This window comes from Phyllopteryx taeniolatus, unplaced genomic scaffold (assembly GCF_024500385.1).
Source record: "Phyllopteryx taeniolatus isolate TA_2022b unplaced genomic scaffold, UOR_Ptae_1.2 contig_77, whole genome shotgun sequence".
Taxonomy (NCBI): domain Eukaryota; kingdom Metazoa; phylum Chordata; class Actinopteri; order Syngnathiformes; family Syngnathidae; genus Phyllopteryx; species Phyllopteryx taeniolatus.
In genome coordinates, this window is record NW_026903745.1 from 25,438 (window position 1) to 47,858 (window position 22,421).

Sequence of the window (22,421 nt, forward strand, 5' to 3'; positions counted from 1 at the left end):
CCACCAGAGTCATCTTACACACCACCATCCTATGCTGTCTAGCCACACTCTCCCCTACCACTACCTTACAGTTGGTAACTTCCTTCAGATTACATCGTCTGCACAAGATGTAATCCACCTGTGTGCTTCTACCTCCGCTCTTGTAGGTCACCCTATGTTCGTGCCTCTTCTGGAAAAAAGTGTTCACTACAGCCATTTGCATCCTTGTTGCAAAGTCTACCACCACCTGTCCCTCCAAGTTCCTTTCCTGGATACCGTACTTACCCATCACTTCTTCATCACCCTTATTACCTTCACCAACATGTCCATTACAATCTGCACCAATTACGACTCTCTCTCTGTCTGGGATGCTCAGAACTACATCATCTAGCTCCTTCCAGAATTTCTCTTTCACCTCTAGGTCACATCCTACCTGTGGGGCATAGCCACTAATCACATTACACATAACACCCTCAATTTCAAATTTCAGCCTCATCACTCGATCTGATACTCTTTTCACCTCCAAGACATTCTTAGCCAACTCTTCTTTTAAAATAACCCCGACTCCATTTCTCTTCCCATCTACACCATGGTAAAATAATTTAAACCCTGCCCCTAAACTTCTAGCCTTACTGCCTTTCCACCTGGTCTCCTGGACACACAATATATCAACCTTTCTCCTAATCATCATGTCAACCAACTCCCGGGATTTTCCTGTCATAGTCCCAACATTCAAAGTCCCCACATTCAGTTCTAGGCTCTGTGTTTTCCTCTTCTCTTTCTGCCGAAGAACCCGCTTTCCACCTCTTCTTCTTCTTCTTCTTTGACTTCGACTTCGACCCACAGTAGCTGAATTTCCAACAGCGCCCTGCAGGTTGACGGCGCCGGTGGCGGACGTTGTTAACCCGGGCCACGACCGATCCGGTATGGAATTCTTTGGATGAACGCTCATATTTGTTTGGCAAGGTTTTAAGCCGGATGCCCTTCCTGACGCAACCCTCTGCATTTATCCGGGCTTGGGACTGGCCTACAGTTTGCACTGACTTGTGCCCCACATAGGGCTGCATTATTGCTTAGAATACTATGTCTGGGAAAAAACCCTCTTATTATCAAATATTATGTGTCGTGTCTTATTGTTTAGAATACTATGTCTGGGAAAAAACCCTCTTATTATCAAATATTTTGTGTTGTGTCTTATTGCTTAGAACATTATGATTTGTAAATCCCTCCTATTTCAAATAAATGCAGGGGCGAGGGGGGGGATTGTTTAGAGCGTGTTGAGAGGCTGTGATCTGAACAATCTCCCATACGCCCTCCTCATGAGAAAAAGAAACCAGCGTCTTCATTCCTTTTGTGTCTATTTTTTTTTTATAATGTTGGGTAAGATAAATCCAACAGGGGTGGAGTGGAATGTGCCACAAAGTTCCAATCCTTATAAGGCAAACAAATGTTACAACCTTCAGTAACAAACCAAGATAAATGACTTATACTTGCGAATATACATAATCTTTTCTGTTCCTCTCCCCAGGCTACGCCTGTCTAGATCTCACACCACCTTCTTTATTTATTTATTTTTTATTATCAGGCATTCTATCTTTATAAAAATATATCAGTTTCAAGGAATTTAAATGTCATAGCAAATAGAACAGGTGTGTTGCTAGCTTGTTAACCGAAGTGCTAATGGTATGTTAGCAAGGGATGAAAGCGTACCTGATCATTTTTGACACACTCAAAATCACCGCAGATAGCTGCATTCATACCTTGGCTCGCATTATGGATAAAAACTCAAACTATACTTCAGGGATCCATGAGAAGTGAACTCTCGACCCCTGGTTTACAAGACCAGATCTCTAACCACTGAGATTTGAGCCCATGATATTTAAGTTATTGGCGTTCTTTGTTTTTAAATGGGCACTGCTTAAATAGTTGTGTGTTTAAAGCTGCTTTTTTCTGTTTTGGGGAACAGACTTACTCTTGTTCACGCGTTGTTGAACTTTAGTTGGACCAGTGTTCATTTAGGGTCGAAAAAGGAGGCTCTTCCAAAGACAACTGCAGAACATCGCTTTTGTCTGTATTTTTGCTGCTTAGCAGACAACTTGCCATCAGGCCGCAGTGATAATTGAATTGATGACCCCTTTTTATAAGACCAGTGCTCGAAACGATGGGCTTTAATTGTTGTATCATGTTAGTATTTTGGTTAACGAGATAACAAAAGGGCAATGTAGGGCGATGTTAAAATTTTAGCTAAAAGCATTTTGTCCAGAAAATCCAGGGACAGTGCTTTGATTGGAGGAGACAAAACACATATCTGCTGGTTTTTGATGCATTCTTAGAATGACTGCATAATTTGCCAGCTTTTTTTTCTTGGTTAACACAACCGCTGTGCCACAATACCTGTAAGAGTGTACCCCTATCAGCCCTCCTTTCCACCAAATGGGACACCGTCTCGCCCTCGGGGTGGGCCGGGGACTGGCTGCATTGTGGGGTGTCTCGCTCTCCCGGGGATGGGGTGGCAGTTGGGGGTGGGGGGCCTGACGATGGGGTTGGCGTTGGGCCCCTGCGGCCTCCTTCGGGTGGCCGGTTTTCATGGTGCCTCGGTGAGGCCAGTGAACCATCCTGGGTTTGAAGGTCAACGTTGCACTTTTCTTTGCACTTTTGATTTACAAGACCAGTGTTCTTGCCAGCAATCTTGCCTTAGTGTGTTAAGCAAAAAAAACACCACAGTATATAGGTTACCAAGTCAAGAATGGTTTGCGTAACCATAGAATCTATATTTGGGTGGTAGGCCACAGTGAGGTTTGAACTCAGGACCTCTGGTTTACAAGACCAGTGATGTAGCCCCTGAGCTATGAGGCCTTCTGTTAGCAGTTTAGCTAAGTGTTTTGATAATTTTGGTGTATGTTAAAATATGGCTTGACTAAGTAGGACCAAGATGGCAATTTATTGTACAGAGATCGTGAGTATAGACTGAGGAGAAGAAGGTGGCTTTTCCAATGACACGTGCAGAGTATAGCCTTTGTCTATATTAGTCCTGGTTGACATAGCAGCTGTTTAGCATGCAAACAGGCCACAGTCAGATTTGAACTCACGATCGCTCGTTTACGAGACCAGTGCTCTAACCACTGAGCTATGAGGCCTTGCATGACTGAATAGTGTTAGTATTTTGGTACATGTGTTAACAAAAGCGGGGCAAGTGCTATGAAGGGTCATTTTACCATTTTAGCTTACAAGGTAAAACAGCATTTTTTTAAATGAAAATCCAAGGACATTTGATTGGAGGAGATGGAAAATGGGTGGCACGGTGGACGACTGGTTAGAGCATCTGCCTCAGTTCTGAGGACCGAGGTTCAATCCCCGGCCCCACCTGTGTGGAGTTTGCATTTTCTCCCCGTGCCTGAGTGGGTTTTCTCAGGGCACTCCGGTTTCCTACCACATCCCAAAAACATGTATGGTAGGTTCATTGAAGACTCTAAATTCCCCGTAGGTGTTAATGTGGGTGCCAATGGTTGTTTGTTTATATGTGCCCTGCGATTCACTGGCAACCAGTTCAGGGTGTACCCCGCCTTCTGCCCGATGATAGCTGGGATAGGGTCCAGCGCTCGCGACCCTTGTGAGGATAAGTGGTTCAGAAACGGAAAATTCTTTTGATGAATGCTCATATTTGTTTGGAAAAGCCGGATGCCCTTCCTGACACAACCCTCTGCATTTATCCAGGTTTGGGACCGCCCGATAGTTTGCACTGGCTGGTGCCCCCCATAGGGTTGCATTCGACTGAACATGATTGTAATTCTCACTAAATATCCATCAGAATACAAAGAAACCACAACTCAAGAATGGTTAGCACAAACGTTAAATCTGTATCTGGGTGGTAGGCCTCAGTGAGAATTGAACTCACGACCCCTGGTTTACAAGACCAGTACTCTCACCCCTGAGCTATGAGGCCTTCTGTTAAAACTTTACCCCATGAACTAACACCTTATATTACAAAATGAATGCAGGAGCAAAGCTTGAAAATGTCTGTGATCAGCTTGTTAACCGTAGTGCTAATGGTATGTTAGCAAGGGATAAATGTGTACGTCAGGGCTTTTGACACTCTCAAAATGACTATACAGGATGCTGGTTTCCTACCTTTGCTAGCGTCATGTATAACAACTATGTAACTAGACTTGAGGTCTCAGTGACAATTGAACTCACGACCCCTTGTTTAGACCAGTGCTCGAGCCACTGAGCTATGAGGCCTTGCTTTCCAGGTTAGAGTTACCATTTTGGTTAACGACCTAACAACCACAGAGTGGGCAAAAGTGCATTGTCAGCTTGTGTAGAAAAACCATGGTTTCAAGGAATTTAATTGTCTTACTAACACACATTTACACGATATTGCACGAAATTCGATACCCAAAGTCCCGGATTAGCCGAATAAGTCTTGAAGTGAAATCACAATAGAATCAGAAAATAAAAATAAATAACGTAACGATAACACAACCATAACAACAATAAAACTAATGCTAAACCCCAGTTGTGAGTTTGCGCAAAGATGCAAATGCAGCAAAGCTATATGCAAACATTGCCAATAAAAGAAACAGGGGGCTGCCAAACCCCGCAATACTAAAGCACCGGAAATGGAGGGCGTTCCAAACCGTTAATAACTCTAAATTAATATGGGACTCAACACGTAAACCAAAAGGCATTCTTTGTGCACACTTAAATATACGAAGCATTTTAACGAAAAGTGATCAGGTCAATCACCTTCTCACTGACTCAAATATTTACTTCCTCTGCCTATCTGAGACATGGCTCCATGAATCTTCGCCCTCAGCAATACTATCTGTACCTGGTTATAAAATGTTTAGAAACGACAGACAGGGTTCTAAGGGAGGAGGTGTTATGATTTATGCCAAGGACACTTTTAATTGTAATGAAATACATGTTACAGATGAGAATGGATTAGAATTTCTTGGACTAACTGTTTCTTTGTCACAGAAAATGTCTTTTATTCTTGTAGTTATTTATAGGCCTCCCTCATCAAATGCCGCTTTCTATGAAAAGCTGGAAATGTTACTGAAACAACTCAATCTTGCAAAAGAGGTGATAATAATGGGTGACCTAAATGTTAATTGGGAAGTTAACAAAGTTAGGAAAAAATGGAAAAGGGTTATGGATGATATGGATATGACTCAGGTTATTAATGGCCCTACGAGAATTACAAACTCCACCCGAACTCAGATTGATCTAGCCTTTACTAATAGGCCAGAAAGGATCTTGAAGCCATACAATATGCTCACAGGATTGTCTGATCACAATCTTATAATGGTTTCAAGAAAATTTAATAAAAAGCGCTTCAAACCCTTGGCCACCACTGAATCCAATAGGATACCAAAACATGAACAACAAAATTTCCAAGATTCCATCCAAGAAGTAAACTGGGATGTATTACTCGCTGGTAAAAATTTAGATGAGGATTGTTCTAAATTTGCCATAAAAATACAAGAAATTATTATACAATTTACACGGATAATTAAACTAAAAGCTAGAAAGAATGGCCTGCCTTGGTTAAACACATTTATTCTGAAACAGATGAAAGAACGCGATCATTCCTTGAAGTTGTCGGTCAAATCAGGATACAATAGGCAGCACTTTATCTCACTGAGAAATAGGGTAGTGAAAGAAATAAGAAAATCTAAAGCTGACTTTTTCATTACTGCTCTGAATTGTGCGAAGGGAAATTCAAAAATAACCTGGAATTATATTAAAAAACTATTGGGTGTTACACAAAATAACAAAACAAAACTAATGCAAATTCAATTAAATGGAAACATCCTGACGGAACCTCAAGTGATGGCTGATGCTTTTAACAACTACTTCATTGAATCTGTGTCAGAAATCTCTTCTAAGTTTGCAGTAAAACAAATGAAGGAATACCCTGCATTGTCTACAACGCAGTTCTTTACTATTACAAATATTACTGAGACCAAAGTTATCGATTTAATTCATTCACTCAAACCATCTAAGGCAAAGGATGTTTTTGGAATGGACACGAGCATGCTCAAAGATCTAGGTTCAACTCTTGCTCCTCCTATTGCCTCAATCATTAATCTTTCAATTTCATCTGGTCACTTTCCAAAGGCCTGGAAATCTGCTATTGTTACCCCTGTCTTTAAATCCGGTGACTCAACTTCTCTGAATAACTACCGACCTATAAGCATTCTTCCGGCCATTTCCAAAGTTGCAGAAAAATGGGTGTCAGAGCAGATTGTCCATTATTTAATCAGCAGCTCCCCCTCTCTCCACGCCATGCAGTTTGGTTTCAGATCCAAGCATTCCACTGAAATGGCTACATGCCTCTTCATTGAGAAAATAAAATCTTCTCTCGACAAGGGTGGAGTTGTAGGGGCGGTGTTCTTGGACCTCAGGAAAGCTTTTGATACAGTAAATCACTCTGTTCTTCTTACCAAGCTCTCAAAATTTAACTTCTCTCGCAAAGCTGTGAGCTGGATTGAATCATATCTGCATGACCGAACACAATCTGTATCAGTTAACAACTGCAGATCAGAGTCTCTTAGGCTAACCTCTGGAGTCTCTCAGGGATCAATATTGGGCCCCCTTTTATTTAGTCTTTATATCAACGATTTGCCCACTGTTTGCTCTGAAGCAGAGTGCGTAATGTATGCAGACGACACAGTTTTCTTTGTTCATGGTCGCTCCAAAGATACTGTTGCTGCTAAACTCACTAATACAATGTCCTGTGTCACAACTTGGTTGCAGGAGTGCTGTCTACAGCTAAACGTTTCTAAAACTGTAGGCATGTATTTCACTAAAACAAATAGAGTATCACCTGACCCCGACATACTTGTTAATGGAGAAAAAATGCAAATTGTCAGCCAATACAAATATCTTGGGTTAATAATAGATTCACAGCTTTCCTTTAAAGCCCATATTGACAAATTGTGTAAAAATATCAAATTAAACCTCGCAAATTTTCGTGCAATTCGGAATGAAATGTCAACTGAAGCTGCAAAAATTTACCTGCATTCGATGATTCTTAGTCACTTTAACTATTGCATAACCAGTTGGTCCCAGGCTGGTCAGAATGCAAAAAAACCATTGGAAGTTTTGTACAAACAAGTAATTAAAGTGATGGATAAAAAACCAAGGCACTATCATCACTGTGCAATTTTAAAAAAATACAGTCTTTTAAACTGGGACCGTCTTCACATATTTGCAGATTTAAATTTGATTTATAAAGTACTGCATGATTTGGCCCCAGCTCCTCTGGCTGAGTTCATCAGCCAAAGAAACAGCTCTGAGCGTGTCACTCGAGGCTCTGTCAGAGGTGACTGTCTCATTCCTCTGCGCAGGAGCACTTTCAGTAAGTCAGCCTGGTCAGTGAGGAGCGCTGGTGAGTGGAACTCAGTACCTAAGGAGGTTAAACTGCTTACAACATACAAGGCCTTCACAAAAAAACTGAAAATGTGGCTAGTTAACACCTATAGCTGCCAACACTAAAAGACAAGTATGTTATGTTGTCTTTTTGTTATGATCAAAAAAAATGATGGTTTTATTCTCTCTTAATAGTATAGTTTGATTATGTATCCTGTATTATATTGTCTTGTAGATGTATTTTACTGCTTTTTTACATCATGGCCAGGGGACTACAGATGAAAACTAGCCTTCTGGCTAATTCTGGCTTTTTTAACCATGTGTACTTCATGTGTTTTATGAAATTGCATTGTCCCCTTTCAAAAATAAACTGAACTGAAAGGCTGAGGATGCAGCAGAAATACAAATCTATGAGGCTTGAATTGCACATTATATTTAAATGCTCATTTAGTTACTGGTTTACTATACCAGTGATCTAAGCACTTGTTGTCGAGGCTACCATTGGTATTTTGGTTAAAGCGCTAATTTCGTTGCCACCGCATAATATGTCCCAGATTAGCTCGTAGTGGCTAGTAGTAGGTGTGTGTTTAAAACGCCCTTTGCATTTGTCGCTTTTGTGGAATACAGTTACTCTTGTTCATGCATTGCTGAGCTTCAGTCGGACCAAAAAGGTAATTAATGGTACAGAGATTGTGAGTATCGACTGAGGAGAACAAGGTTGCGGTTCCAATGACAACTGCAGGGTGTAGTTATCGTGGTTCACTTAGTAAATAGCAGAGAATTGAACTTACGATCACTGGTTTACAAGACAAGTGCTCAAACCACTGAGGTATGAGGGCTGGGATCGTATGATAGCCAAAAGCAGGGTAAGAGCAATGGAGAGTTATGTTGGCGTGGCCTGTGTGGAGTTGGCATGTTCTCCCCGTGCCTGCATCGGTTTTCTCCCAGCACTCCGGTTTACTCCCACATCCCAAAAACATGCATGGTAGGTTAATTGACAACTCTAAATTGCCCATAGCATGTGTAAATATGTGTTGGTAGGACAATTAAATTCCTTAAAACCTTTCACAAGCTTACAATGCAGTTGCCCTGTGGTTGTTAGCTCGTTAAACAACGCAAGGCCTCATAGCTCAGTGGTTAGAGCACTGGTCTAGTAAACCAGGGGTTGTGAGTTCAATTCTAAATGAGTCCTGAAGTGTACAATACTTTAACCAAAATGCCAATGCCAGCCGCAGACAAAAGCGATGTTCTGCAGTTGTCTTTGGAAGAGCCTCTTTCTTTGACCCAAAATGAACACTGGTCCAACTAAAGATCAACAACACGTGAACAATAGTAAGTCTGTTCCCCAAAACAGAAAAATGCAGCTTTAAACACACAACTATTAAAGCAGTTCCCATTTAAAAACAAAGAACGGCAACAACTTAAATATCATTGGCTCAAATCTCACTGGTTAGAGATCTGGTCTTCACTTCTCATGGATCCCTGAAGTCTCGTTTCAGTTTTTATCCATAATGCGAGCCAAGGTATGAATGCAGCTATCTGCAGTGATTTTGAGTGTGTCAAAAATCATCAGGTACACTTTCATCCCTTGCTAACAGACCATTAGCACTTCGGTTAACAAGCTAACAACACACCTGTTCCGGTCAGCATAAAATGCTAATTATCGGCCGATAACGATAACACCGATCAGATCGGCGTAAAGTCTACTTTTAAACAAAATAATTTGTTCTTTTCAATTTATATGAAAGTGGGTCACGACTTTGAAACATTAGCCACATGCAAGCTGAATGTACTACTGAACTGAATTTACTGTTAGCCACGAGTGATTCGTTCGTTGAGCTAGTCATATCCCGCCACGAGTGACCCAGGCGGAATTTCACTGCGAACTTGTACGATGAGTGATTCGTTGGCGCAAGGAACGACTTATTATGCAGTGGACGTACTCGTGAGTGATTGCAACCGTTCTTCCTTACGGGACAGCTTTCACGAGCATCCGTTTCGGCAAGCTAATGGCTAATGTTGGGCCAGTCAAGTACATGAAAACAAGCACACATATTTAAAATAAATGTAAATTCATAATACATGTATGCATACATACAGACAGACCGGTGTCTCTAATGCAATTATTAAAGCCTTTTAATTAATAACTACACAACTGCAATTAAGCTTACACAGCACTTCTCAAGCCACTCAAAGACACTTTACAGCAATGTATTAATGTGGAATGTATTAAATACAAAATAATGAGTGAAACAGATTGATGTATATAGACAATAAGTTAGATTTTTCACAACAAGAGAAAGCCCCACTTTCACAGAGAACGAAACAAATTTAGATAGACTCTTGGTGTTCCTCCCCACAGAAATCTTTAGTAAAAGGCAAAAGATTTATAGAATTTGAAAAGAAACAAGAGCGAACTGCTTTAGTCACAGCGAAGCAGACTATGTCATTGTCCGCCATGCCATTTTAACAGACGGTCTGAAATTCAAGCAATTGGACTTTTTTTTTAAACACAAATAAAAAAATCCACCTACATTTGACATACTCCAATATTCTCATCCTGTCACACAAAAAGACATTGTAAACGTGTATAAATGCTCTGCTTTGTCGTTCTTTATCAAGATTGTGAACCGTTTTGACGCACTGCATTGTGGGAACGTGACACATTTCATGTCACCTGATTGATTGGTGTGTTCGGTTGAGTTTATGATTATTTAGACAATCTTGTGGGGGTGCACTGTTCTTGGAGATTGTTAAATATATTGTAGAAGTTATCATTTATTTGCTTAGCTTGCATTAGTATTATGGACGATTTTGAGAAAGGGAGATGTCTCGCCTTCAAGAAGATGACTCAGCAGGAATCATCAGAGAGAAGGACGTGGCCGGGACGTGGCAGGTGTTGGTCCCATGTTTTCACCTTGAAATCCTATCCTTAGTGTGTTGTGTCTTGTAGCTTAGTACGTTATGTCTTGTAAACTTAGAAACCTCCCTATTTTCAAATAAATGCAGGAGCGATGGGAGAGATTGTTTAGAGCGTATTGAGAGGCTGTAATCTGAACAATCTCCCATACGCCCTCCTCATGAGAAAAAGAAACCAGCGTCTTCATTCCTTTTGTGTCTATTTTTTATAATGTTGGGTAAGATAAATCCAACATTAAATTAGTCCTTCGAGCCGGATGTCAACACACCCGAGGATTCCAGTTGTGGAGCCGACTTCCAGTTAAGAGACCGTGGCCACGGCAAGTAAGACCCTTTACGGGACTGGTCTTCGTTCTCCTCAACTGGGATCTGAAGGTTGACGACAATCCACAGGATTGACGATTTTGGTGAGTTAAATTTTAAATTTTTTTTGAAAAAGGACGGCGGAGTCCGACAAATTCCGCGAGGACGGCGGAGTCCTATACGTACTTAAATTCCGTGTTTAATAAACCCTGTGAATACTAGTCAATGCCGGGTAAAATAAAGAAACTAGGAAAGTTTCGTGGTGTAGTTAAATTCCGTATAGGACGGCGGAGTCCTCTGACGAGCCAGTGTGAATGAAAACTGTTTGAATGAGAGTGTAAATGGGAAATGGGAAACCACTAGGTTTTTCATTCCATACCAAAACAGTGGGAAAGTAAACGGAGGACTTTTGTGGATGCAAAGGCAAGAATTCTCCACTCGAAAGAGTTGAAGTGAGAATTACCACAGAAAGTAAATTTGAATCACCGTCCTACTGAAAAGAAACAGTGTTCTAGACTACCCTAGGTAGTATTACACTGAACCAAATTCACAAAATGGGAAAAAATAACAGATGGGTAGATAAACATTGGATAAACCAAGCAACTGGCCCTCTGGAGGAATATGTTAATCATGCCCTCCACGCAGAAAGAGTGTTAGGACAAAAAAAAAGAAGAAGATAGATGTCTTCCTCAACGAAGGAACAGAAATATATTATCAAGGCAGAGAGAGAGAAAATTTTAGAGGATGCGGCAGAGGCCGTAGGAGAGTACGATATGGTGGAGGTCGAAATTATTATGATAATACCGTCTGTTGGTGCTGTGGAGACAAAGGCCACATTGCACGCGACCTGCCCTAAAAAAAATAAAAGAGAAATACGGACAAACTACCACATGACTAAGCCAGCCTGGTGGACATAAGTAATGCCTTCTTTTCTGTACCAGTAGAGAAGAACAGTCAATTTTGGTTTGCATTCACATTTGAGGAAAAAAAAAAAATATATATATATACATTTACTAGATTACCGCAAGGTTACTGTGAAAGTCCAACCATTTATTCAATGACAACACGCATGTCTAAATTCACTCCCCCAGGAGGGAGAGACATGCAAAGATTCATTGGCCTTACTGCATCATCTAGCAGAAGAGGGACATAAAGTGAAACAAAAATAAATTGCAATGGTGTAAAAGGCAAGTCAAATATCTAGGCCATAATTTAAGTGTAGGAGGAAGGACTATATTAGAAGACAGGAAAGCTATCGTCTTAAAAAATCCTAAACCACAGACGAAGAAACATATAATAATCATTTTTAGGTCTGACAAATTATTGTAGTCATGGATTCCAAACTATGCAAAAATTGTTGCACCATTGTCAAAATTAATGTATGAAGACAACCTTAAAAGGACATCACCTGTTTAATGGTGTACAGAGGCAGAAAAGGCCTTCTGTGACATTAAACAACATTTGGTGTCGAGTACTGCGCTGGGCCTTCCAAATTTAATGATAAAACATTCATTCAAATGGTAGATTGTCAAAGCTATTGCATGACCTCCGTACTTACACAACAATACGGTGATAAGCTCAGACCATGGGCTTATTTTTTGACTAAATTGGACAGCATGACGTGTGCATTACCACATTGTGTCAGAGCAGTTGTGGCAGCCTTGACGGCAGTAGAGAGCAGTTCCACAATTGTGTTATTTCATCCATTAACTCTTAAGGTCCCACATACAGTGTCTGCTCTCCTATTGCAAATGAATATGGCGTTTTTATCACCTGCAAGACATTTATCTTGCATGGCCATCTTGCTGTCACAACCACATTTGACTGTTGAGCGATGCACAACCTTAAATCCAGCCACACTAATACCCTTACTTGATGAAGGCACGCAGCATGATTGTCAGGAATTGGCTGAACAAGCTGCTGAATTAGTAGCATTAACCGAGGCATGCAAACTAATGATAAATAAAGATGGTACAATCTATACTGATAGCCAATATGAGTATTCCACAACAAGAACGCAATTATTGGGAAAAACAAAGTGCAAAACTACAAAATGAAATTTAAATTAGCACAGAGAAAAAAAAAAAAATAATAATAAAAAATAAAAAAAACCTATTCAAATGGGCTGCTATATTGAGCCATGCTGTGTCACATGTCTCAACCGGAGGGATGGTGGCACAGATAGATTGACACTTTACAGCCCTAAAAAATAGTAGAAAGAAACACGTGGGTTCATTTAACACACTGTAAAAGAGTCATTTCAGCTGAGTACTCAAATAGGGAAGGTGAGCAAAAGTCTGATAACGGAGCGGGAGCAGATGTATAGATTCTGAAAACGCTTGCTGGTCAGTGAAGAAAAAAGACACCAACCCTTTTAGTGAGAACTCAGCAGAAAGGCACACCCACGTTGGTTATGAGATTCGATAAGTTGTTACGTAGCAACTTTGGCAACTATGGTGTTGGTTTTGTTTTTGTGGTACATGGGACGTCCCCCCCTAAATGATACAACCAATTTTTTAGATAGAAAATCACCTACCAACTGGACCAATATGACGAACCCAATAATAAACATTTTTTAATCATTAACTCATATCAAAAGGAGTACAGTTGATGATCAGAACTGTGGGCATGGCCTCCAAACGCGGCAAAACGGTTTAATATTTTGTGCCGCCCGAAATCAAGCTGCTTTAATCATAATTCCATATGTGGCTCTCACCAAAGATGCTCAAGAGAATGGGCAGAATTGGGGATTTGGATATGACTGGTATGCAACTATAGGTTTTGAATGGGAACACCTCATTGGTGAAACATGTTATGATTGATCCAGTTGGTCACAAAAAATAGCAAAAGAACATAGAAAGAAGTTTAACATAAGCAAAACGGCCCATAGTTTAATATTGAAATACAAATCAAGTCACCCAGTGTGTTTGATGGTGAGCTTGTGGGCCTATTCTGGCGGAAAAGATCCCCACTTCCAAGTAGCATTGTGTTATAGGAACCGTGTTAAACCAGAAATGCCATTGAAAACTTCAAAGAAAGGTGGACAAATTTTAATGGTTAACATAACTACTGATGATTGGTTCCTTGTTGTCACAGGAGTTTCAGGACAAAATAACAATTGGTTACTATTGGTGGAACAAGCAGCAAATGTAACGAGAAAAAATTGTGTAGTTTGCATGGGTCCCAGGCCTTTGTTGCGCATAGTTCCGGCACAATTATCACAAGATTGTATTATTCCATTAATGAACGCTACTGTACCAACTGAGAGGTGTAAATCATGGGATCCTATATATCCCGTAACAAAAGCAGATAAACACAAACCAATGTTTTCTACTTTAGTAGCACCGAATAATTTTACTTGTATAAACATGATTAGTAAAGGCAAAAAATTAGGACCACTGAACGACACACAGTGTAAAGTAACCTTAAAGGTCGGACCAAATTTTGTGCCAGTATCACGGAGCGACATCTGGTGGTGGTGCGGAGATGATAGACTGTTTGATAGATTACCTAAAGATATATCTGGATTGTGCGTTATTATCACTTTGATATTGCATGTGTCAGTATACCCTATGCCTGTTCAAGATTTAATGGAAAGGGCACCAATGTTTTTGTCCAATCTAGAACATAGACAAAAAAGAGATTTATCCTGGCAGAGGCAAAATTATCCAACATAAAACATACATCGACGCCATAGATGTTCCTCGTGGGGTTCCTAATCAAAACAAATTAGCTGACCAAGATGCAGGAGGATTTGAATACTTCATATGCTGTTGGTGTACGATTAATAAAAATGTTGATGGGATAAACAACATCCACTTCAATGTACAGAGATTAGGAAATTGGACTCAGAGTGGGTTGGAAGCTGTGCACGAGCAGCTCAAGGACGTTCCAAAACCGCATAGCTGTCGACATGCTCCTCGCAAGAGAGGGAGGTGTTTGCGGTATGTTTGGAAAACAAACAATACTGCTTCAGATGGCAGCTTGACCAGAGCCATCGATGGTGTACGGACCCTCAATCAAAACTCCTTGTGGGACAGCTGGATGGACGTTTTTGGTAAATACAAAACCCTAATTTCACCAATATTGATATCAATTGCTGTTTTTGCAGCCATTCTGACATTGTGTGGATGTGGATGTGGATGTTATTGTAAGTTCATCCAGAAAACTTCCGAATGCAGCCCTATGGGGGGCACAAGTCAGTGCAAACTGTAGGCCGGTCCCAAGCCCGGATAAATGCAGAGGGTTGCGTCAGGAAGGGCATCCGGCTTAAAACCTTGCCAAACAAATATGAGCGTTCATCCAAAGAATTCCATACCGGATCGGTCGTGGCCCGGGTTAACAACGTCCGCCACCGGCGCCGTCAACCTGCAGGGCGCTGTTGGAAATTCAGCTACTGTGGGTCGAAGTCGAAGTCAAAGAAGAAGAAGAAGAAGAGGTGGAAAGTGGGTTCTTCGGCAGAAAGAGAAGAGGAAAACACAGAGCCTAGAACTGAATGTGGGGACTTTGAATGTTGGGACTATGACAGGAAAATCCCGGGAGTTGGTTGACATGATGATTAGGAGAAAGGTTGATATATTGTGTGTCCAGGAGACCAGGTGGAAAGGCAGTAAGGCTAGAAGTTTAGGGGCAGGGTTTAAATTATTTTACCATGGTGTAGATGGGAAGAGAAATGGAGTCGGGGTTATTTTAAAAGAAGAGTTGGCTAAGAATGTCTTGGAGGTGAAAAGAGTATCAGATCGAGTGATGAGGCTGAAATTTGAAATTGAGGGTGTTATGTGTAATGTGATTAGTGGCTATGCCCCACAGGTAGGATGTGACCTAGAGGTGAAAGAGAAATTCTGGAAGGAGCTAGATGATGTAGTTCTGAGCATCCCAGACAGAGAGAGAGTCGTAATTGGTGCAGATTGTAATGGACATGTTGGTGAAGGTAATAAGGGTGATGAAGAAGTGATGGGTAAGTACGGTATCCAGGAAAGGAACTTGGAGGGACAGATGGTGGTAGACTTTGCAACAAGGATGCAAATGGCTGTAGTGAACACTTTTTTCCAGAAGAGGCACGAACATAGGGTGACCTACAAGAGCGGAGGTAGAAGCACACAGGTGGATTACATCTTGTGCAGACGATGTAATCTGAAGGAGGTTACCAACTGTAAGGTAGTGGTAGGGGAGAGTGTGGCTAGACAGCATAGGATGGTGGTGTGTAAGATGACTCTGGTGGTGGGGAGGAAAATTAGGAAGACAAAGGCAGAGAAGAGAACCATGTGGTGGAAGCTGAGACAGGACGAGTGTTGTGCAGCTTTTCGGGAAGAGGTGATACAGGCTCTCGGTGGACGCGAAGAGCTTCCAGAAGACTGGACCACTGCAGCCAAGGTGATCAGAGAAGCAGGCAGGAGAGTACTTGGTGTATCTTCTGGCAGGAAAGGAGAGAAGGAGACTTGGTGGTGGAACCTCACAGTACAGGAAATCATACAAGGAAAACGGTTAGCTAAGAAGAAGTGGGACACTGAGAGGACCGAGGAGAGGCGAAAGGAATACATTGAGATGCGACACAGGGCAAAGGTAGAGGTGGCAAAGGCAAAACAAGAGGCATATGATGACATGTATGGCAGGTTGGACACTAAAGAAGGAGAAAAGGATCTATACAGGCTGGCCAGACAGAGGGATAGAGATGGGAAGGATGTGCAGCAGGTTAGGGTGATTAAGGATAGAGATGGAAATATGTTGACTGGTGCCAGCAGTGTGCTAGGTAGATGGAAAGAATACTTTGAGGAGTTGATGAATGAGGAAAATGATAGAGAAGGGAGAGTAGAAGAGGCAAGTGTGGTGGACCAGGAAGTGGCAATGATTAGTAAGGAGGAAGTTAGAAAGGCATTAAAGAGAATGAAAAATGGAAAGGCAGTTGGTCCTGATGACATTCCTGTGGAGGTATGGAAGCATCTAGGAGAGGTGGCTGTGGAGTTTTTGACCAGCTTGTTCAATAGAATTCTAGTGCGTGAGAAGATGCCTGAGGAATGGAGGAAAAGTGTACTGGTGCCCATTTTTAAGAACAAAGGTGATGTGCAGAGCTGTGGCAACTATAGAGGAATAAAGTTGATGAGCCACACAATGAAGTTATGGGAAAGAGTAGTGGAGGCTAGACTCAGGACAGAAGTGAGTATTTGCGAGCAACAGTATGGTTTCATGCCTAGAAAGAGTACCACAGATGCATTATTTGCCTTGAGGATGTTGATGGAAAAGTACAGAGAAGGTCAGAAGGAGCTCCATTGTGTCTTTGTAGATCGAGAGAAAGCCTATGACAGAGTACCCAGAGAGGAACTGTGGTACTGCATGCGGAAGTCTGGAGTGGCAGAGAAGTATGTTAGAATAATACAGGACATGTACGAGGGCAGCAGAACAGCGGTGAGGTGTGCTGTCGGTGTGACAGAAGAATTTAAGGTGGACGTGGGACTGCATCAGGGATCAGCCCTGAGCCCCTTCCTTTTTGCAGTGGTGATGGATAGGCTGACAGATGAGGTTAGACTGGAATCCCCGTGGACCATGATGTTTGCAGATGACATTGTGATCTGCAGTGAAAGCAGGGAGCAGCTGGAGGAACAGTTAGAAGGATGGAGGCATGCACTGGAAAGAAGAGGAATGAAGATTAGCCGAAGTAAAACAGAATATATGTGCATGAATGAGAGGGGTGGTGGGGGAAGAATGAGGCTACAGGGAGAAGAGATGGCAAAGGTAGAGGACTTTAAATACTTGGGGTCAACCGTCCAGAGCAATGGTGAGTGTGGTCAGGAAGTGAAGAAACGGGTCCAAGCAGGTTGGAACGGGTGGAGGAAGGTGTCAGGTGTGTTATGTGACAGAAGAGTCTCTGCTAGGATGAAGGGCAAAGTTTATAAAACAGTGGTGAGGCCAGCCATGATGTATGGATTAGAGACAGTGGCACTGAAGAGAAAACAGGAAGCAGAGCTGGAGGTGGCGGAAATGAAGATGTTGAGGTTCGCTCTCGGAGTGACCAGGTTGGATAAAATTAGAAATGAGCTCATCAGAGGGACAGCCAAGGTTCGATGTTTTGGAGACAAAGTTAGAGAGAGCAGACTTCAATGGTTTGGACACGTCCAGAGGAGAGAGAGTGAGTATATTGGTAGAAGGATGATGAGGATGGAGCTGCCAGGCAAGAGAGCTAGAGGAAGACCAAAGAGAAGGTTGATGGATGTCGTGAGGGAAGACATGATGGCAGTTGGTGTTCGAGAGGAGGATGCAGGAGATAGGCTCTCATGGAAAAGGATGACGCGCTGTGGCGACCCCTAACGGGACAAGCCGAAAGGAAAAGAAGAAGAAGATCCAGAAAACTTCCGATTGAGCTTGGGGGAAAAAACACAACAAAGGATTTTCCCATATGGTTAAGCGGTCAGGTTGCTTGGTTTTCACCCAGGAGGCCTGAGTTTGACTCCTGGTTTGGGAATGTTCCCTGTTTTCCACTATTTGGGCTTTGATCAAACAGAACATTTCTAATATTTTGCGCTTTGAAAAACTGGCAGACCCACGTGTCCCATATGGTCTGGTGGTCAGGATTTGTGGTTTTTATTGGACTCCTACTCCCAATATGGGAATGTTTTGTTTTGGCCTGAGCGTATCAATTGGAAAGAAGACCCAGCATCACTTGTCCCATATGGTCTAGTGGTCAGGATTCCTGGTTTTCACCCAGGTGGCCCGGGTTCGACTCCCGGTGTGGGAATGTTCCTTCAACCTCTCCTGATCTCTCCCATTTGGACTTTGATTAACACTTGGTAGGGCAACATTCCCTTAATACTGGTAGTGTTGCATGGATATTAATCCCAGTGTGACTCCCTTTATGAGAGCTGTTTTTACCCTGCATTCCACCAATTTAGCTTTAACATTCATCAGCAAAAAAAAAAAAAAAAGCACTTTGGGAAACGTTCAATATTTTGGGAAAAAAACAAAACAAAACAAAGGAGTGGCCCTTATGGGCAGGCAGTCAGGATTTCTGGTTTTCACGCAGGTCTTCTGGGTTTGACACCCAGTATGGGAATGTTCCCTGAATCTCTTCTGAACTCTATTATTTAGACTTTGTCAACTGGAAAAGTAACTACCTGACTCAATATGATGGCATGGATCACCCAGGGAACCAGTTCCGACTCCTAGAATGAGAGCAATTTTATACACTGCATTCCACCAATTTGGCTTTAACATTCATGCAGAAAACATCCGATTGAGCTTGGGGAAATGTTAAATATTTTGGAAAACAAAACAAAGGCTTTTCCCATATGGGCAAGCAGTCAGGATTCCTGGTTTTCACCCAAGTGACCTGGGTTTGACACCCAGTATGGGTACATTTCCTGAATTCCTCCATTTGGGCTTAGATTTTCATGGAAAAAATTTCCAATATTTTGTGCTTGGAACTCTCCCATATACATCTCCAATATTTTGGAAAATAAAAACAAAGCACTTGTCCCATATGGGCAAGCAGAATTAGTAGTTTTCACCCAAACAGCCTGAGTTCAACCCCTCGTATGGGAACATTCCCTGAATTCCACCATTTGGGCTTTGACTGGCATGCAGAAAATTTCAGAGAGAATAAGTGGTAGAGACACCAAATGTGTCCCATATGATGTGGCAGTCAGGATTACAGGTTTTCACTGGTCTCCTACTCCCAGTATGGGAATGTAATCTGAATTATTTTGTTTTGGCATTGGAAATTGAAAGGTAAAGAATTTCCCAAAAAATAAATTGAACACACACCATAATGTGTCCCATATGGTCAAGGAGTCAGAATTTCTGGTTTTCATCCAGATAGCTGGGGTTCAACTCCCGGTATGGGAATGTTGCTTGAATCTCTCCTGAACTCTACCATTTGGACTTTAATTGAGCCATTGTATGGTAACGAATGGCGTTGCTATGTTTTGCAACAAATAGTTTGAGATGGTCTTGAGACCAGTCTGTCTTGACTCACACCTTGGCAATCAAACCTTTTTGTAGGCCATCAATTAGGACTGAACCAGCTGATATTCATTTGCATTGACAAGAGGCTGGATTGCTGTTTGTTTATTGATAAATAGGCACATATCTAAGCTTCTGAACGTTTGCTGAACAACATTTGAACAAGCCAGTTAAATACTGGGAGAATTAGTCTGGTTGGATGAGAGCAAACTTGAACTGTTTGGTAATGCACACCACGTTTGGAGGACAAATGACACTGCACATCACCCTAAAAACACCATACCAACAGTTCGGAGGTGGGAACTTGATGGTGTGGGGATGCTTTTCTCAAAATGGGACTGGTAAACTTCATATTATGGAAGGAAGAATGAATGGGCAAATGTGCCGAGACGTTCTCGACAAAAATCTGCTGCCACCTCGGAGGATGATGAAAAAGAAACATGGGGGGTCATTTCAACAGGATGATCCAAAACATACTGCCAATAAACTCTCAATCGTTTTCAAAGAAAAACAACAGCTGTTCAGATGGCCCAGCCAATCACCTGACTTGAATCCAATCAAAAATGTATGGAAAGAACTGAAACTCAAGGTCCATAAAAGAAGCCCTCGGAAAACTTTGAGATTTGAGGACTGCTTGTGTAGAGGAATGGACCAAATTGACACCAGAGCAATGCATCCGACTCGTTTCTTCATACATGAGCCGTCTTGAAGCTGTCATTGCAAACAGAGGCTTTTGTACAAAGTAATAAATAAATACCAGTTGGCGTTTTCAATACTTTTTTCCCTCTGGCATTTCACATTGTTACACACAACTCAATTTCTGATCTTATTTGTTCTACTTTCTTTGTATGTATGGCTTACTGGTGAAACTTTCACGTCAATAGCACCTTTGGAAATATATTTAATGAGAAAAATGGTGACGTGTTTTGGCAAATCTTTTTCTGACAGAATAAGTCAGGAAGCAATCTTGTCTTTGTGGGTTTTTATTACAAAAAAAAAGAAAGAAAAGTGTTTGCAAAGAGAGGTGGTGAGCCCATGGGAAGGGGGACACACGTTACCCTTTCGGGCTGTGCCTGGCCGGGCCCCACGGGTGCAGGCCCGGCCACCAGGCGGTCGTCTCCCACCCCCACCTCCAGGCTTGGCTCCAGAGGAGGGCCCCGGTGACCCGCGTCCGGGCAAGGGAAACCTCAATCCATTTCTTTCTTTCTTCATTGGGGTTTTTGGAGCCGTGCTTTGTCTGGTCCCTCACCTAGGACCTGTTTGCCATGGGTGACCCTACCAGGGGCGTGAATGCCCAGACAACTTAGCTCTTAGGATCATTGGGACACACAAACCCCTCCACCACGATAAAGTGATGGCTTCCAGGAGGAGGAGGCCTATTTTTCCACACAAAATTAAGGAGCCTTTTGTCAAGCTCTCTCAGGATCTGTTTATCGACATGTAGAGCCTTTCCTTTGAGATTCCTTCTGATATAGTAAGATTCTTCCTCCTAGTGATAGATCATGTAAGAGCCATTGTTTTAATTTATTTTTATTTTTTTTGAATAATTGGGTTGACATTTGAGGTGCATCTTGTGCTTTGATACTTTGTTATTAAGATACCAAAGTATCGCACTTCTTTTTTTATTGTGGATGCTATACAGTTCAGATATTGCACAATCTATAATAGCCATGAGTTCGCATTTGTTAATATTCCAGCATAAAACAGAAGCCCTTGAGAAACTGCAAATTATATTAAAGGCTGCAGAGATTTGGCTTTCATTTTTCCAAAAAAGTGGTGAATCATCCGCAAGTTGAGTCAAGATGAATTTTTTTTACCAAGGAGAGAGATACCTTCAACAGCACCATTTTTAATATGATATGCCATGAGCTGTGCCACTGTCAAAAAAAGATATAGAGATGCAGGACAAACCTGTATAATACCTCTAGAAAGCTCAAATCTAGGGGATGTGCCACCTGATACTTTAATGGAGCTATTGCTGTTCTCATAGAGGGTTTTAATGGCGGAGCAAAAATAATTACTAAAGCCAAATTTATTTAATGACTGCAATATGAACTGATGCTCCACTGTATCATATCATAAAATTTAAGAATAAAATAAAGCCATTATCCTCCAAAATTTAAGAATAATCCAAAATGTCAATAACTACCGTATTTTCACGACCATAAGGCGCACTTAAAAGTCTTAAATTTTCTCCAAAATGGACGGGGCGCCTTATAATGGGGCGCACCTTATGTGTGCACAAAAATCTGTAAATGTTGTTGTGTGACTTTGATGAGTGCTCCGCTTGACTGACTGGGAGCATTTCCTGCCAACACGCTGCTTAAATTAAGGAAAGTGACTGAGGACAGCATGCGGACGTTAAACGGGGAAGGGTGCGCGTGAAAGAGGACGCTAAAGGCACGCCCCCAATCGGTATATAGCGGCGGTATGTGCATTGTGCAAAACAACATCGGTTTGGCTAAGGACCCCCGAAAATGGCACCTACGAAGAGACACGCTTACGAAGCACAGTTTAAACTGCAAGCTATCAGTTACGCGGAGGAACATGGGAATCGAGCAGCCACGAGAGAATTCAAGATCAACGAATCCATGGTTCGCAAGTGGAGGAAGCAGGAAAACGAACTTCGCTAAGTCAAGAAGACGGAGCTGATTTTCCGCGGAAACAAGGCGAGGTAGGCCGAGCCGGGAGAAGCATCTCTACAGTCACCATTCGACCGAGGGCAATAACTTGGAGCTTGCCATCATTCCGGGAGGCTTGACGAAGGTGTAAACAGGGCGTTCAAATGACGACAATGACGAGTAGTGGATACAGCAAACACATAAACTTCTTAGTGGCAAACACTGGAACATAGTTGTTATAGTTGTGATAGTTGTTTTTGTGAACTTTAT

General features: G+C 41.9%; 4 non-coding genes across 4 annotated transcripts; 1 reads left to right on the forward strand and 3 right to left on the reverse strand.

The window, feature by feature from the left end:
- Positions 1–3,043: 3,043 nt before the first annotated feature.
- On the reverse strand, positions 3,044–3,116 carry trnat-cgu (transfer RNA threonine (anticodon CGU)). Its single transcript has one exon. It is a non-coding gene; the product is annotated as a tRNA-Thr (tRNA).
- A 733-nt stretch (positions 3,117–3,849) lies between these two features.
- On the reverse strand, positions 3,850–3,922 carry trnat-ugu (transfer RNA threonine (anticodon UGU)). The gene has a single exon. It is a non-coding gene; the product is annotated as a tRNA-Thr (tRNA).
- A 5,737-nt stretch (positions 3,923–9,659) lies between these two features.
- Positions 9,660–9,772, reverse strand: LOC133473968 (U5 spliceosomal RNA). Its single transcript, XR_009787308.1, has one exon. It is a non-coding gene; the product is annotated as a U5 spliceosomal RNA (small nuclear RNA).
- Positions 9,773–18,235: 8,463 nt separating this feature from the next.
- Positions 18,236–18,307, forward strand: trnae-uuc (transfer RNA glutamic acid (anticodon UUC)). The gene has a single exon. It is a non-coding gene; the product is annotated as a tRNA-Glu (tRNA).
- Positions 18,308–22,421: the final 4,114 nt, after the last annotated feature.